A 12,497-nucleotide genomic window follows, 5' to 3' on the forward strand; every position below is an offset into this window, starting at 1 on the left:
TTTAACAGGGGGCAAATACTATGCAATTCCATTTTTGTTTTTAACATATACTGTGCCTCAGACACCAACCAGAAAAAGACAATGTAATGTCCTAATCTTCCTGCCCTGTGTGACTATCAACACACATTTAGAGACACTACTAAAAAAACCCAAAACATTAATTGCCATACAGTGACAAATTAAAACAAAATCAAACAGATCTGTGTATTTTCATCTAAATGCATACCATCCCCGCCAGGAAAATAAAGTTCCTGTAGATCACACCCTGACATCAAAACTGTTATCCTGGTATATGATATGCTAATATCATAAGATTTTATTGAAAATATTTCAGCGGCCCCAAAGAGCTACTTGGAAATTGCACGCACCCTAAATATGCCAAGGTGTTGATTTATTTCCAGTAAGGGAGAACTGTACTTTGCACTTATGTAATAGCAGAATCTTAACTGAGCTAAACAACTGGCTTTCAAAGTGATGGACAAGAGATTTGATAATGAATACAAGAATGCATAACCAAGTTGAAATCTCAATGCCACTTTGATTTCTTCTTTCAAAGTCTTTTGTCTTTATCTTACAACTCTCCAGGCAGCTGAGTGATCCACCTCTCCTGAAACTAGTTCTGACATGAATAAGGAGTTCAGCAGCACTCTCTGATGAGGACAAAGCATAGTCTCTTGGCTAACAGACACAGTGAACAAGAAGCCCTATTTCCAATAAATGTTTTTGCTTTGAAAGCCAATTGGGCTGTTTAGGAATCATTAGTCCCTTCCTCTCAGAAGCAAAAGCAAGATCGAGATCCAGCAGCTAGTGTTCAAAAGTAAAGTGCTGATCCAGTCAGGATCAAGTTATCCGGTTAAATTCTGGGTGGCAGAAACAAAAAAGCAGCACAGTAGGGGAATGTTACAGAAATGGAAATTTACCTACAGAAAATTTTGATTCGTCCATCAACAAATCATTTTGACAGAAAATTCCTTACCAGCTCTATGCCTGACCCTCACTCTGAATAGTCTGAAAACAGTTCATGTCAGAACGCATACATTCCGAATTCCCACACTGGATGTGTTACAAGATTTAGGCCCAGATCCTACAACACTACCCACGTCCTTACTAGAAGCACATGAGTAATCCATTGATAGGAGTACAGTGACTTCAATGGGACTACTCATTTGATTAAAGTGAAGTGAATGCATATGTGCTTGCACCGTCAAGGCTTCAGTGTTCAAAATTCATTACATGCTGATACTAAGAGGCCGACCCTAACGTACTGCTAAAACGGTCATTGATGTCCAGCCAAATTTTGCCTAAATTAAGGATTTCAGGGTTGTGACTTGGACCCTAAATGAAGATGCACATAACCCATTAGCTATACAAAGCATATGGGTTTGAGTCTCTTTTCGCCTACACAAGTAAACATCGGGAGTAACTCCACTGATGTCAATGGGATTATACTGGTCTAAAACTGGTGGAAGTGGGAGGAGAATTGAGCACTATGGCCCAAATCCTCAAAGGTATTTGAAATCGTAACACAGGGGAGTTAGGTGCCTCAGTACCCTTAAGGGTCTGGGCTTATATAAGTAAGTGTAACTTAAAATTTCTTTAGTAAGCCTATATAGTATCTATTAAAACCGTCAAAACATCGATTTGTGAGTGAGTGTCTCTCCTTTACAGAATGGAATTAGAAAAATTAAAAAAAAGTATTAATAATTTATTTATTATCATCATAGTGTAAACAGCTTAGAAATCATGTTTATGGCAGGGCACTTCAAATCTCAAGAAGTCAGAGTCAGAAAATACCTATCAGATGACATCAATGGTGTGTAACCTTCACAGTATGGAGGCCTGTACTTGACAACTTCCCAGAACCCCAAGTAATTTGTATACACATTTACAATGATTTACACCAGGGGTCTCAAACTCAAATGACCATGAGGGTCACACGAGGACTAGTGCATTGGCCTGAGGGCGGCATCACTGAACCCCCGCCTCTTGCTGCCCCTGGCCCTGTCCCCACTCCACCCCTTCCATGAGGTCCCGCCCCTTCCCCGCCCCCATTCCAACCCCTTCCTTTGTCCTCTCTATCCCAAAAATCTCCAGTCAACTCCAGAAAAACAGAAGCAACATCGCTTGGTGTAGTGCAGTAGCTCAGTAAGTCAGCATTTAGCTCTTCCATTATCTTCTGAATACTGAGCTGCAAACACACCCTCAGAGAGCCTTCTGTGTTTGCAATGGAGACTGAACAGAAGAAGTCTTTTGCAAAGTGTGCTACTTCATGGTCCCAGGGCCACAGATCTTGTTAAATATCTGGTGCAAGGCCAGCAACTAGTGGACTTCAGGAAGAGTACCAGGAATGACCACACATACCAACAAACAGTGAAGAAGCTGGAAGATTTGCAGGTTCCACGATGAACTTATGATTGAAGTTCTGGACAGGACCAACAAGTAGGTCCAGTACCAAAGACAGTGGGACTCACGAATAGAGAAATGGCCATATTGATGCCCCCCTCCCCAGGGTTCAAGTGAGCAGCAAAACAGGGAACACAGCAAAGGAGAATGGGGGACCAGGGGACATGCAACATTGCGGGGGCTCTGTTTTGTACACGATTTCACTGTTTTGTACATGATTTCACTGTTTGCACGACGGTGGTCCCACCAGTCTGTGCTTGTGTGGCCCTGTGCCAGAAGCACTGGTCTACATATGGGGCATCAATGGCTGTACTCACTGTAATGAGTATCATCAGCCAGAGTGAGTCTGCCATGCCAGAGTACTCTTCCTCCTCTGCATCCTCCTCCATCATAAGCTCTCTCAGCTACCCTTAGTGGGTCAGAAAATGCCACTGAAATGTCCACCAGCATCTCACATAAGCTCTGACCATTTTCTGACACAGGAGTGAGAGCCCGAACAAGAGAAGTTCTCGAAACTTCATCTGGGAGTGCACAGACCAAAATGACGGCTTGGCAGGATATGTCGGCGGGCAGTTCAAACTTCCTGTAACATGCAGGATGAACAGCCAAGTTTTCCCACAGTGTACCACGGTCAAAGCGGCCACATTTTGGGAGGACACTAGACAGTCTGGTATACAGTTAGTTTGATTCAGGTCTGCATGCTGCATTGCGGATGCCAGAGCCCCAGGTTTGAGCTTGGTTAGAAAATTCTGAATGTAGGGTTAACAGTCGGTATAGACGCTCAAGCCCTGGGTTCTGTAACCAAGGGTCAGCTGACTCAAGTTCCACTAACCCCAGGCTTACACTGCAATGTAGACATACCCTAAAAGGCATCTACATAGCTAACCTGCTGCCAACTGCTGCAGGGAATGAGGTGAAATAAGTCACAGGCTACTGCTCAGCAGCTACAGTGACCTTGGGCCACGTGGATGAGTGATGTGCATGCACTCTGTGGCTATGCACATATTTCCAGATCACATGCCTTCAGCGTGCCTTCCTGCAACCCTCCACACTCACCATACATATACATACAGTAACTATACGTATTGCACAAGAGGGTGAGATGTTCCTCCAACTCCCTCCAGTGTTTCTACTGATTTGTTCACATATGCAGCACCAACACAGGACTTCTACTGCTTTGGAGCCTAATGTACCGGTGTAACCTGGCCCGATATTTGGCCTACCATTGGGAAATTCAGCCTGAATTTTCCTTTGGTTTATATTAATCCCATTACTTCTACTTAAACCACACTTGTGCTAGTCTATTTTCAAACCCTTATTTTTTTTTCCAAACTGGAGAGCAGTGTGAAGAATTGATTTTCAGTATGGTAGCCGAACTGAAAAATCCAAACAAAATTTTGTTTTGGGTCGACCCTAAATATAGAAACAAAAGAAATGAAAAGTCAAAATGTTTCTCTTAGAAAATGTTGAAATGAAACATTTGACTTTTTTGGAATTTCCCCCACACCACCTTTTTTTTTTTTTTTTTTGGCCAAAACTATTCACCAAATTCAAATCAAATTCACAAACAAATCCCCAACTGTATTTTTCTGCGATTAAATTATTTACTGAAATAATTTCACCCACTCCAATGCAAATCACACGCAGCTTCATTACTACTAAGCACAAGAAAACTTTTTCCAGGTGTGATTCGAGTCTAGAAATCCAAGTCTAGCACTGTCTCAATGCTGTTAAAGCTTTCCTAATTAAAAAGGAAAATAAAAAGTTGTATTGTTATCAGACTATTTAGCAGAACCTCTGGGTGCTCATCTGCCAGCTAACCTTTTACTTCTGAAAAAGGAAAGAAGCAAACATAAAGGTGAACCGTATACACCTCAGACAGAGCAGGCTGCTGAACCAGTGGTCAACACTGGCAAATAACTTCTGTCAGGAAGTCTTCAGCAGGAGCAATACTGTGACATGCTGCCAGTAGGCATCAACATTCAGCCCACTGGGAAAATGCAGGAAATGGAGCAGGGGAGAATACAGTAAGCCATACAACTAGGGTGGATGAGGGGGAATAAAAATAGTACATTTAAATTTTTGGTTTTAATGGGGAGCAGCGTGCATTTTGGGGGAGGGTCAATATTCTGAAGTAAACAAACAAGGGAGCAGACCAAATTCAGCCCTGAGGTAAGCGAGCACAACTCCACGTGATGATTGGGTCCACTTACACCACAGCTGAAGTTGACCCAAAGTATTCAACTTTGATTAGGCTTAGTCAATGCTGTCATACACGCAACTCCTGCCTGACAAAAACATTGCAAGTCTGTTTGGATATATTACATACAAATAAATTAAAGTACATAAATGGTCCAAAGATTATGGTCTTGACTTACTGGTACTTCCAAGGACTGCTCAGTGCAAATCTGAAGAGAGCATGCAAAGAGGATTTTAAGCCATGGTTCCCTGCCCCCCAAGTCTATGCCATTAGGGCACCCATCTGGTCCCTGGCATAAATTTGAGCAGCCTGAGGTCTGCTTGAATTTACAATGGCTGTCAAGGGCTGCCAAGTGACCACAACAGCCACGGGGGATCAGCCAAGAGAAGGGAGCCCCAGTGACACCCTGTTCTGCTGCCACACCCCCTAAATTGGTAGTCAGCAGAAGTGGTGGTGTACATGAGCTGTTACAATTGCTCTATGCCACCCACAGAATTCCTTTACTGCAGCCAGATCTACCATCTTTATTGCTGTTTTGCAGAGGAGGAGTGGCACAATTGGAGAAGTGGGGCTCATATCATATGTACAATAAGACATACTGGGATTGTTATAAAAATTGCAGATGTTGAGAAGTTACTAGGTGCAGCATGAAATTCTGAGATCAGCTAAAGAAACCTGTGCTTCCTACTTTAAAGAAGCTGGTTGGAGTCGTTCAAACCACACTGTGTGTATCATATGAACCCTAGCGGTTTGTGCAACTGATTGTTTCATGTGTGTCATACATTCTTCCCGTCCCATTACACCTGACTTCTCTTACAACTGTCTTCGGAGAGTATTCCTTCGAATAACATTGATAACATACAATTATAGGCACACAGCAGAATGCAAATCCTACTGACACATACACATTTTGTTTTCCTAAACTTAAATAAAGAAAAACACATTTTTGGAGTCGAACATCCTGAGGAGTACCGGGCATGCTTAGGAGTAGCAGCAGCCTCAGATTACAAGACTGGGTTCTCCTCTCCAGTGTAAAGCAGGGATAACTCCACTGAAATAAAATCAAGGTAAGTGAGAGGAGAAGGACTCTTCCCCATACTCTTTGCATACCTGTTGCTATCACACAGCTGCTCTGATGTCGTTTACTATTTCCTGTATAGTACAAACTGCATACCACTTCCCCTATAGAAAAAATAGCCTAACTTGTTCTTAATTGACAATGGAAACACTGTCATATTTTCCACTAGCCAAGCTTGAAACCATGACTGAACTAACCTTCATTAATTTTTCCACAACATTTTGCAGAAATGTCAGGAAACAGCTGCACCACAAATGATGAACTGTCCTGATTGCCGGTGCTTCATTAGATAACTTTACATTACACATTTTTTCTTCTTTTAAAAGTCTAATTCCATTTTTTGTTGTTCTTTTGTTTAAGTCTCTCTTCAACAGTAAACGACTGTCTGTGTTGAGCAGTGCACACACATTTTATGAATGACAGAAGAATTTGTACAGTTTGGAGCTGCATATTTCTAGGAAAAGATTGCTTCCTGCAGATTGCTCAGCTGTGTCTTTCTTGGATACAATTCAATGAAGTTCATGCCTTAAAGTCAAATTACATTTGCCAGTCAAACAGCTGAAATTCACTGCCCATGCATGCACAAGCACACACACACATAAAATTGACTGAAAAACATGCTGCTTTTTCTTTCTCTCTTTATGCTCCCATTTATATCCCCTGCCACCTCCTTTTTATTTGAGCTATACCATGTGTCCCAACCTATCAACCAATGCATTGTACATTTTTGGCAAAAACAAGTGGAACAGTACTCCTCATAACTCCAAGGACGCAACCACTGAGAATCTATAAAGAGTCAGTACAAAACTGAGTGCAGCCATCTGGAGATAGCTGTTCACTTGGATCTGAGATTCCTGGCCAGTTCAAACATTTGCAATTTCTGAACTAGCTGGCAACGTCTCAATGGGTCAGGGGAAGAAGCACCATCACATGGATTTCCCTAGTGTACTGGTTTTGATCCATTTTTAAAAGGTAAGTTCACAAACTTTCTGACAAGCCCACCATGAGACGGAGCGTGGTTCAAAGGATTATTAGACCACATCAGGAAAGTTATGCAACATTATCGGATATAAACTCTTTGTTTAAAGTATTAATCCTGTTGAAACACTTGATAATATTTGCAACATTATTGTATGTTACAGTATTCCTATGTAAATGTCACTGGAGGATTTTAAACTGTTATAGTGTATCTCACATACACCTTGAGGCTGTGGACCTCTGAACCTGTAACCTTTGGATATTTTCACAGGAGATTATAGTTTTCTAGCATATACAACACTTTGTGTGTATATATATATATATATATGAATAGGTACATATGTGTAGTAAGGGTTCTCTAAAGTTAGTCCTATCAGGTGTGTCTAATGTTTAATAACCTTGTTAATCCTGTCAGGAATAAAATCAAAAATATTTGTTTTTTGCAGAAATGATAACTGGAGGTAAGAGAACATTAGCTACCACTCGAGAGAGAGAAAGCAATTTATCTAGATAGTACAAATGAAGAATAGCTCACATTGGCTACCACAAAATGTATTTTTGTTTGTTTGTTCATTTGTTAGTTTCACTTAATCCCTTTTCATAGAAGTGTGCATTGGAGAATATGATTCAGAGACACTCTATTCACAAAGAGCCAGACACTGGTGCCCTTACTCATTGCTGAGTAGCTCTATGGGTATTTTCACAGACTTCAGCACGTGCGAAGTTATCAGAATGTGGCCCAGAATTTCTGAGCTAGGAAAACTAACTAGTTAATTAGTGCAATGGAGGCTACAACAAACAAACAAACCCCACACCAACAAAATTTACCACATTTGCTTATATGGCAGTATTTAGAGTACTCTGTTTTCTAACTCTAGGTATATGAAATACTGTCTCAAAAATCCAGTTTTCTAAAGCACTCAATTTCATAATAGAGTATTGAATTTCTCCTTCAGAATATCCTTATCTGTCTCTGTTCTAATTTGAAAGCAGTAGGTCACAGTGCCAAAGGATTTCAGGGGCTGCATGCATCCAATATACAGAATGTTAATGCACTGCCATCTATCACTCAGCTATCCACTGCCACACAATGAAAGTAGCAAATACATACATTTTATATTGATAGAGATGAAGCTAACTCATTAGGTTTCATTAAATATGTCTGGACATTTTTGACATTGGATGAAACATAATAAGTCCATGAAGAAAAATTACAGTACAAATACACAGTCATGTATCTTGCTGCAGTTACAACACTGATATTGCTTCTTACAATCATAAGGAAACAGCTTCACATACATTAAACATACGAAAGGTACATACATTTTCTTTCAGATCTTTCAGCTAACTTAGTTCCTGTGCAGACTGCTGTATTGACAGCCCTAGAGAACGGTGTCCTCTATTTATTCACAGAATAGGCGTAGCACAGGATGTGACTGAACAAGCTTCCCCATGCTGCCCTGCCAATATGCCTCAGAGCCAATCTGGTGTATGAGAGGGTAATTTAGTCTCCATGCCCATTCAGTACTTGGCCTCCCTGTTGAGACTGACAACTTGTGTCAACTGTGGTGCCAAAGAACAGTTCAGCCACACTAGGAAAGGGTTAGTCATTTCATTCCATGGGAACGCTCAATCCCCAGATAGCTCTCCCATTTACCTCATGTCTCAATGACCAGTTCCCCCTCCTCCTCCTCATGTTTCAGAGAGTGCCATTCCCCTATCCTAGATATTCAGGAGGCCAGCAAGTAGATCCATTGCTCCATTAACTCATTCAGTGGTTTTCTGGGGGAAGAGGAGGAAATCTGCATGTCCCTGTCTTACATTAATAATAGGACTGGAAAACATCTGCTGCTTCCACTTCTTATGCCCCAAGCTCCAATTCACTCAGCTTGGGCTCATGCCAAAATGGGGAAACGAAGCCCAGACCTGCTGTCGGCTGTAACCCCCAGACCCACCAGAATAACTGGCAATGGGCAGTTTTACCCAGGACCAGGACCCAAAGGGGAGACCCTTGATCCCCCAGGGGCTTCCAGGGTCTGATTCGCTACCGCTTTGCCCCTTGAGCACAGTGAGCTATATCTGGGCAAAGTATGTGTAAAAGGCTTTGGGGATCAGAATGGCAGCATTTGACACCCACTTTGCAGTCGCTTTGGACAGGTGTAAATAACAAAAGGTGTCAGGCAGCAGAGAATCAGGCCCAGCATCCTCATAAGAATGCTCAGACAGCAAAGACCACTTGGACCCTCCACACCACACAGCACCAGAGCCTGAGCACTTAATATCACACCAACATTTCAGTTTCTCCAGGATGGGATGGCCATCACCTTCCAGGGGGTATCTGAGGCTGCAGGCTTGGTAGTATTGCATGCACCTCTCCTGAGGGAAGATATGCTTTCCCAGCCCCCCTGAGCTAGCGCTGCAGAAGACTGCAAGTTTTAGCCCTTATATCAGGCAAGGAAGGGTTCAGTTTGTTAATGGGAATCTTTTTATAGCTCACACACCATATTTACTACCCTACAGTTATTAAGTGTTTACTTTACTATCATTAGCACACAGGGTAACAACACATATTATTACAGTACCAATAGCATAGCCTTAAATACCTTAACTGAGAGCATCTATTCTAAAATTCAGTCGCTCCCAACAAAAAAAGCGAAGTATGCCATTATCAGCCAACTCATCATCAGAGAGAGTTTTCAGCACATGAGAGAGAGCTACAGCAATAAGGGCCCCAGTTCACAGAAGTGCCATAAAGTCACTGGAAAGATTATGTTACAACCCCATTTCAAGGACTGGCCACTGCCCTCCTGCATGCTAATGTGCAACCCTCACCCCAAATCACCATTAGCTCTATTTGCCATTCACATTCTGCCCTGTTGGTGCCCTTTCTCTGTGCTACTATAGCAAGTCAGAACACAGCCAGGACTCTGTTCTTCCGAAAGGAGTTCCATTTATTTTGCTTTCATTTTTGTCAGAGCTTTCCCAACTGCTACTGCTCTCCGATCTTTTGGGACACTGGGCAGGGACAACGGAATAGGTAAACAGAGCTTGGGTTCTTTTTTCTAAGGTAATTCCACAGCCCCTCTGGATGAGATGATGTGTCATCCCCTGCCCACATCCAGCCTGCTCAAACTACGCCCCTCTCCTCCAGCACTGACCCCAGGCAGTGCAAAAAGGCTTCTACTGGTTCTAGAAGGAGGGAAGGAGGAATGGAACAGTGCAATACAGGCAGCTGAGCTCATCTGTGCGGAAATGGAGAGATCCACATGCAGAGAGTCTTCTCTATGATCTAGCACAGGGGTGGGCAAACTTTTTGGCCCAAGGGCCACATTGGGGTTGCAAAAGTGTATGGAGGGCCAGGTAGGGAAGGCTGTGCCTCCCCAAACAGCCTGGCCTCCGTCTCCTCCCACTTCCTGCCCCCTGACTGCCCCCCTCAGAACTCCTGACCCATCCAACCCCCCTTGCTCCTTGTCCCCTAACTGTCCCCCTATCTAACCTTCCCCCCTGCTCCCTGACTGCCCCGACCCCTATTCCCCCCCCACCTCCTGACAGGCCCCCCCGTTCCCTGTCCCCTGACAGCGCCCCCCCCCCCCAAAACCTTCACCCCATCCAACTGCCCCTTGCTCCCTGTCCCCTGACTGCTCCCAGGAACCCCACCCCCTTACCATGCCGCTCAGAGTGGCAGGAGCTTGCAGCCACACAGCCCAGCCGGAGCCAGCCACGCCGCCCAAAGCGCTGGTGGTGCATCACGCTGAGGCTGCAGGGGAGGAAGGACAGCAGGGGAGGGGCTGGGGTCTAGCCTCCCCAGCTGGGAATTCAGGGGCCAGGCAGGACAGTCCCGTGGGCCGGATGTGGCCCATGGGCCGTAGTTTGCCCACCTCTGATCTAGCATGACTGGGGCCCAAACCTCAAGGCAGTTTTGGGAACAGTTCAAGGAATGAGTGAAAGTTCACATAGCTCATCCTCATTTAAACCCTCCCACTAATGCACAGAATAAAACATAATTTTCTCATTATTTCCCAGGACTATTGATACAGTATTGACAACTCTAGCAATTCTCTGTCACAATATTTGGTATTTTTCTTAAAGACCCATCTCCTGTAGTCATGTTATTACATGAGAATCCCAGCTTTCATTATTTTTCAAGTATGTTTCTGGCCCTCATAATTTCAGAGAAGAATCCTGAAAATTTGATTCATCTGAACCCTACAAACTCAAAACCCAAAAGGGCACATAAAAAGAACCCAACATTGATCGTCAAATCTCATTATTTTAAAGCTAATTTCATGATTTGGGGCAGGGAGCAGGAGGGCACGGACTCAGACTTGAATGCTTGGGGATGGCTATACTGATAGGAACATAAAAAAAAAAAGATTTTCTCATAGTCTCAGGCCTATGATAGCAATGAAAATAATTTTAAATGCATTTCATAATAGATGTGAATTTTTAGACAGAATCAAATACATAATCTTTTGAGCCATTGACTACCCAGCCTCACCTCGACATTGGTGAGGCCTCATCTGGAGTACTGTGTCCAGTTTCGGGCCCCACACTACAGAAAGGATGTGGATAAACTGGAGAGAGTCCAGCGAAGGGCAACAAAAATGATTAGGGGTCTGGAACATATGAGTTATGAGGAGAGGCTGAGGGAACTGGGATTGTTTAGTCTGCAGAAGAGAAGAATGAGGGGGGATTTGATAGCTGCTTTCAACTACCTGAGAGGTAGTTCCAGAGAGGATGGTTCTAGACTATTCTCAGTGGTGGAAGAGGACAGGACAAGGAGTAATGGTCTCAAGTTGCAGTGGGGGAGGTTTAGGTTGGATATTAGGAAAAACTTTTTCACTAGGAGGGTGGTGAAACACTGGAATGCGTTACCTAGGGAGGTAGTAGAATCTCCTTCCTTAGAAGTTTTTAAGGTCAGGCTTGACAAAGCCCTGGCTGGGATGATTTAATTGGGGATTGGTCCTGCTTTTGAGCAGGGGGTTGGACTAGATGACCTCCTGAGGTCCCTTCCAACCCTGATATTCTATGATTCTATGTGATGGGTAACTCCAGAACTGCAGGGGACCACTATGTACCGGACACGGAGCAACAATGTTCCCTTACCACAGACAATGTCATAAAGAGTGCACTGTAATTGCTCAATTAATTAAAGGGATATCATCAGTTTATAATCTGGTTAATTTAAAAAATGAGTTCTAGGTATTTTCAGGTCCTGAACCTCCCTGCCAATTTTTGTGGTTTTACGATCACATTGTCCTATTCACTTTGTGAAAGAACCACATACCGAGGGGAAAGTAACTGATTGATTCTACCAGGAAACCTGTGAAAGTGCTGCCAAATGCACTAAGTCAACTAACTCAGAAAACAGAGTAAGTACTTTTTCTTTAACCTCTTTCAGTTCTAGCAATAGTTGGTGTTACTTATAACTAAAGTACGTGAAATATTTAGACAGAACACAGCGTAATTTGTTAGTGTTGTGAGTGAATGCCACATAAATCTTATAAGACTGAAAAGAAATGTTCACCCAGACTGTACAGTCAGGCCTATTGCCACAGTTAAATCTAAGTGCGTCCTCTGTTATTTTTCCTCTTACCTGGTTGATGATGTCAAAGGTGCAAGTGAATAATGGTTCCAATCAAGGCAATTTGGTTCACTACTCCAGTAAATATGGCTCTTTATGATCGTCTCCACCTATTAAGAAAACAAATTTGAAAAAAAAAAAGTTTTAAAAACTACGGAAAAGCCAGCCTGCTGTTTTATTTGATAACATAATGGCATTGTGATGTTGGCTGTATAAATAAATACAACCACCACAATGAGTCAGTCACTGCCATT

At 43.0% G+C, this 12,497-nt stretch overlaps 1 protein-coding gene across 4 annotated transcripts in view; it reads right to left on the reverse strand.

Moving 5' to 3' along the window:
- HIVEP2 (HIVEP zinc finger 2) overlaps window positions 1–12,497 on the reverse strand; it is a 159,628-nt gene that overhangs the window by 52,996 nt on the left and 94,135 nt on the right. For all 4 annotated transcript variants that reach the window (XM_075126784.1, XM_048844360.2, XM_048844359.2 and 1 more), the window contains exon 2: window positions 12,256–12,353. The gene's annotated coding sequence lies outside the window, so the exon portion shown is untranslated. The remainder of the gene's footprint in view (window positions 1–12,255; window positions 12,354–12,497) is intronic.

This window comes from Caretta caretta, chromosome 3 (assembly GCF_965140235.1).
Source record: "Caretta caretta isolate rCarCar2 chromosome 3, rCarCar1.hap1, whole genome shotgun sequence".
Taxonomy (NCBI): Eukaryota; Metazoa; Chordata; order Testudines; family Cheloniidae; genus Caretta; species Caretta caretta.